Genomic DNA, 5,193 nt, shown 5'->3' on the forward strand with positions numbered 1-5,193 from the left:
GGCCTTCACTGTGACAATCCACCTTCTAATTAATGTGACACACACTAGGTGCCCTGTTGCTATGCCGAGGTTCAAGGTGAACTACCCTAAATGAGGACCCCAGGATAACTGCCCACTGGTAACCCTTGAGTGACAATGCCATAGTTTTAGTTTGTAAGGTTATTGGTAGCCTTTTAACTACTTTGAAATGATTCGCATCTTCCTAAGTTCTAATCTGGTTTAGTGTTGTTTTGGTGTTGCTCCATGCTCAGAAATAAGAGGAGTTTAGAAAAGAGAGACATGGATACATGCAGGGATACAGTTCTGAGAGCATGCATCAGGGCTCTGTTGCAGACAACAGAATCCACTCTGCAGAAAGGATATATAATAAGATGGCGTACAGAATGGTTGGGTCAGGAAGGCCAAGGAAACACACTCTGGGTCAAGTTTTCCAGAACAACTTTGAAAGTCACATTGTAAAATTGGACCACTAATGGAGCCATGACCTGATCAATAATCAAGAAGATGCCTGCTGATGTGAGAAGCTACTGGCTCCTGAATGAAGCTGCCACTGCCACAGTGAGGAAACAGCCAGCCAGAAAGCTACCACAGAAAACCAGAAAACCGATGACGATGGTTACCAGCAGTGACAACAGAAGAAACAGCAGCATAGCACAATAGACTAACTAACATACCCCCCCCCAACCAACAAAGAGGTCCTCATCCTTATCCCTGGAACCTACAAACATGTTACCTTACCTTTGCAGATGAGATGAACTCAAACTCCTTGAGATTATCCTGGATTCTACAGGTAGGCCCAGTCTAATGATATTGGTCCTTAAAAGTAGAGAACCTTTCCCAGTGGTGGTCGTGTGACTATGAAAGAAGGGTCAAAAAGATGCAACATTGCCTGCTTTGAAGATGGAGCAAGAGGCCGCAAGAGAAGGAACGTGGGTGGCCTCTAGAAACTAGAGAAAACAAGGAAATACAATAGCTCTCCCCTGGAGACCGCAGCAGGGAGCACAGTGCTGCAGACACCTTGATTTTAGCCAGTGAGACCCATTTCAGACTTCTGACCTCCCACACTATAAAGTGATACATGTGTGTCATGTTCAGCTACTAAATGTGTAGTAATTTGTTACAGCAGCCATTTGAAACTAATTCCCACTGCCTCGCCATCACTTCTGCCTTCAAATCCTGTGCAAGTACACCTGGTGGAGACCCCCTGCATCAGCTGTGGAACCCTAGCTGCAGGGGATTCTGGGAAATGTTGCTTTCAGCTTCCTGATTTCAGTACAGGAAGGCACCCCAGAAAGGGCTGGGATGATATGAGTGCCAGTCATGTGTATGCATTGCAGCTGCCACGGGAAGCCATGGGGTGTCTAGGGAGCCACAGGTGGATATGGATGGCACTCGTCTTTTCTGTTCTGAAGGATGGCGGCATATGGTGGAACAGAAGTAGATGCCTGAGATTTTTAGGAAGTTTAACAAGTGTTATTAAGTCATTAAGGTGAAGGGGGAGGAGAGGAAGAGACATCAGAATAGTTGCCCGTTTTGCCACACTCAAAATTACTGTCTGGTCTGTTAGAAATCCCTTGCAAGGTGGTATTAAGGAGAAACTGTACATCAGTACCAGTATCAGGGACAAATATTGGCATTCTCCAGCTTAACTCTTAACTATTTACCGTCAGCCCATATGGCAGATTAGATTTTCCAAAGATGGCCTCAACAGTGTCTCCCACCCTACGTGCTCTTCCGGCAAAGTGACTCTGATACTCTCCTCATTGAGAAGCGAAGTCTGTGTTCCCTCCCTTCAAAATTGTGACTCTTTCGACCAACAAAGAATGTGACTTCCAAGGCTAGCATAAAAGATAACTCAGTTTATCCCCCTATTGGCTGGAATATTAACTCTAGAAGACATCGGCTGCCATGGAAGAGGCTGCCGTGCTGTGAGGAAGCCCAAAGTAGCTGACCACATGGAGAGGCCTGAGACAAGAGGGACAGAGGCCTGACTAACCTCTGGCTCTTCCGGTCCCTACTGCTCCGTGTCCAGCTCCCAGGACTGTGCCCCAGAGCCCTTGCCAAGTCCTGACTCCCTGCTATTGTTTCAGCCACTACATTTGGGCTGATTTTTCACACAGTAATAAATAACTGGATTGGTCCACAGTCAGATGCAGAAAAAAGGTCAATTAAAACCTCTGTCTTGTGTTATTCCTATCAATTTTCTTCACTGTGAGGTAAATAGCAGGACAGTTGTCAATGGTAGAACTAGCAACTCTAAAGCGCCCCCTTCTCCTCCTCTGGCATATTGGCCTGAGAAGCTTCTTCTTAAGTAGATCTCAGAGGCAAATCATCACACATTTGGGTTTGTTTGTTGGGGGGAGGAAAGTGGAATTGGTAGCTTTGAGGAGTTTCAAACTGGCTAATCCAACATGTGAATAAGCAAGAATAGCTTCTTTTGAAAGGAGAACTGCCTCAATGAGGCAGGTAGAGGCGCTGCAAACCTTTACTTTGGGGGGTGTCCTAAAATCAGCGACCCACCTAGGGGAAGGAGAAAAGGGATGAGACAGCACCTGGACTTACACACAGAGATCCAGCCCCTGAAATACAGGGAGCCATTCCTGCAACCCCTTTTCCCCAGCAGGCTGACTTTTTCTACCACTTCTTTTCTGCCTGTGCCTCCTTCCCTGATACCTAAAGTTTGCTATTCCTTGAACTTGCTAGTTCAAGTTCAAGGTCCCCTTGATAGTAGTGCATAGAGTAATACATTAGTCCAAGTGATAGTATTTTATGTTTCTATAGATCTTTTTCATTTTCAACAACTTTCACATCTATGGTCCCACTTAAACCACAGAACAACCCTGTGATGTAGGCAGGACTAACACTAATGTCTCTGGTTTAATAAGTTAGGAAATAATACAAAAGGGTTAACTGGCTTGTCCAAGATCACAGTGCTAGGATGTTAGCTTGGAGGTATTCTCACTCAGCCCAGGATGTCACTCAAGTAGCCTCTGCAACAAAAACAATGTGAAGCTGGAGAGAAGGAAGGCTAGTTTGTCCTGCCTGTCCACTACCTGTCAGTCACCAAAATATGGCCTATTTGAAGCCAAATTCACTGGATGCCTGAAGTCTGACTATTGTCTCTTATCACCTGACTTATGCTCTCTATTGAATACTGTATTTTGTACGTGGAAACCTGCCCCTATAATGACATAAGAAAGGTCAGGAACTGCGCTCCCCTGACATCCCTCAAAAAGTTTGCCCTTTGAATTTTGTCATAATAGTCTTTAGCCTAAAGTAGGATAGAAATGACACGTGGGATTTTTTGTTTTTATTTTTTAGATCCTCAAAGTTTGTGTCTTCACATTAAAATAGTTCCCAGATGTAATTTTTTTTTTTTGGCCCTCTGATTGTTGCAAAATGCTCTTTCTCTACTGAAGGAAGAAAATAGCCAAAGCAAGAAGAGGCTACGAGGCTACATTAGCTCAAGATGTTTTCATATATGTGAATATACAGTTATCAAGCTAGAGGTACTGAAAAAAAAACATATTGAGGGAATACGTGGTTTTCATTTCAGGAACTAGTCTCACTTCTTTACAATCTAATCGGGGAGAAATCAGCCCAGCTAGATCTGCACATAGATTCTATGTTTGGCAAAAAGGACCTTCCCTCTGTCATCTCCCTTTAAGTAAATCATGTGATTCTGAATGCGGGTCCAGAGGTGAGGCCTTCCTGGGCACAAGGGAGTCTGAAGCCATTGCAATTTTTTTTTTNCTGGGGACCCCAAGCGGGCACCCAACTGCTCCAGCGGCCCTCTGTACCTGTACCCAGAGAGCGAGCTCGGGCTGTCTGCGAAGCCCGAGGTGCGGGCACTGCACTGGGACGGAGGCTTTTACACGCCCAGTGTCCCTGTCATGACGAGGAGCCGTCGTCTTTAGGTACGTGCACCGTTTTATGCGTTCCTTTTTGCTCCTGATTTTGCTCACAACCTGGGGAGGTCTGCGTGGCGAGCGTTCATTGCACGTTGGGAGCCGTAGGTACTAGGGCGTCCTGGGCTTACCGCGCCGCGGGGGCTCTGGTGTCTGACCCCACTGGAGAGACACCAAGTTGCTGAGAGGAAAGGGCGCGCGCACTTTGGCAGGCAGAACTGAGGTGCCGCGGGGTGGGGTGGGGGCGACTGAGCAGACCTGAGGGTGCCCCAGAGAGTGGAGGGACTGGGGAGAACTGAGGTGCCCCGGAGAGTGGAGAGATTGTCTGAGACGATGGCGAGGAGCCCGAGACAGTGCCTTAGTTGGGGACACGTGGGACCCCTCGATCCGTACCCTGGGAGTGGGAGTGCAAGTGTCCTGGGGGGCCGGCTTTCACCCAACGCCGGCTTAACGCTGGGATCATGGGCTCCTGGTCTTAACTTGCTCCCAGCCTGCCCGGATTGAGCTTGGCCGTAAACCAGCCTCTTCCCCGCGTGTCTAAACCCCAAATTGGAGGTGAGAGGTGGGGGAACGAGAATTGAGAGGAAGGGCAGGAAGGAGAATGTGTTGCACTGATGCCCACCTGTGTCTGGAAAGATGGGGGAGGGGCGATGCACCTGAGGACGAGGGCACCGCCGCGAGTTTCTGTGGCTTGGGAGGAGTCTGGAGAGGGAAAGCAGCTGCAACTCTCACTGTGCGACCACAACCTCCTCTCCCTTCCCCCTGTGAAGGGGAGAACAGAGAGAGCCTCATTTTATAAGAGTGTGGGTGCTGTTTGTTTATTAAACGAGTGGAAGCCATTCAGTTGTTAAGGTGGCAGAGGGCTGTGTAGGTCCCTGGTGCGAAGTGACAGCTCCCTCAGGAGCAGGAGACAAAGTGGGAAATGGAGACAACCGGGCTGATTGTGTTGAGGGGGAGGTGCAGAGGGGAGATTGGTGGAGCCACCGGTTCTTGTCGTGGAGATTCCTATGTGTTGCTTGAGTGACTGAGTGGAAATGTATAAGCTTTTGGTCAGGTGATCAGTCATGATTGTCTTAGCGAACGTTGGGGCCATGTTTCCTCCTTGCTTCCCACTTCCTACACATCTCATATCCATGTACGTGGCTGAAGTTTAGGAGTGTGACTCCTTGTTGCCCCCATTCCCGAAGAAATTGTACTGGGCCCCGTCTATGGGGCTGGGCATCTGGTGTGAGCAGTCGCCTCTTTGTTATCTGGCATACAATCATTTCTTCCGTTTTTCTCTGTC

The 5,193-nt window shown here is 48.0% G+C and overlaps 1 protein-coding gene across 5 annotated transcripts in view; it reads left to right on the forward strand.

Annotated features, from left to right (window-relative positions):
* RIPOR2 (RHO family interacting cell polarization regulator 2) overlaps window positions 1-5,193 on the forward strand; it is a 206,525-nt gene that overhangs the window by 112,041 nt on the left and 89,291 nt on the right. Inside the window, exon 1 of one of the 5 annotated variants that reach the window (XM_019668179.1) lies at window positions 3,760-3,917. The exons of the other annotated variants lie outside the window; for them this stretch is intronic. The gene's annotated coding sequence lies outside the window, so the exon portion shown is untranslated. Of the gene's footprint in view, window positions 1-3,759; window positions 3,918-5,193 lie in introns of those variants that run through there. 5 annotated transcript variants of the gene reach the window in all.

Source organism: Hipposideros armiger, unplaced genomic scaffold (genome assembly GCF_001890085.2).
Source record: "Hipposideros armiger isolate ML-2016 unplaced genomic scaffold, ASM189008v1 scaffold_519, whole genome shotgun sequence".
NCBI lineage: Eukaryota > Metazoa > Chordata > Mammalia > Chiroptera > Hipposideridae > Hipposideros > Hipposideros armiger.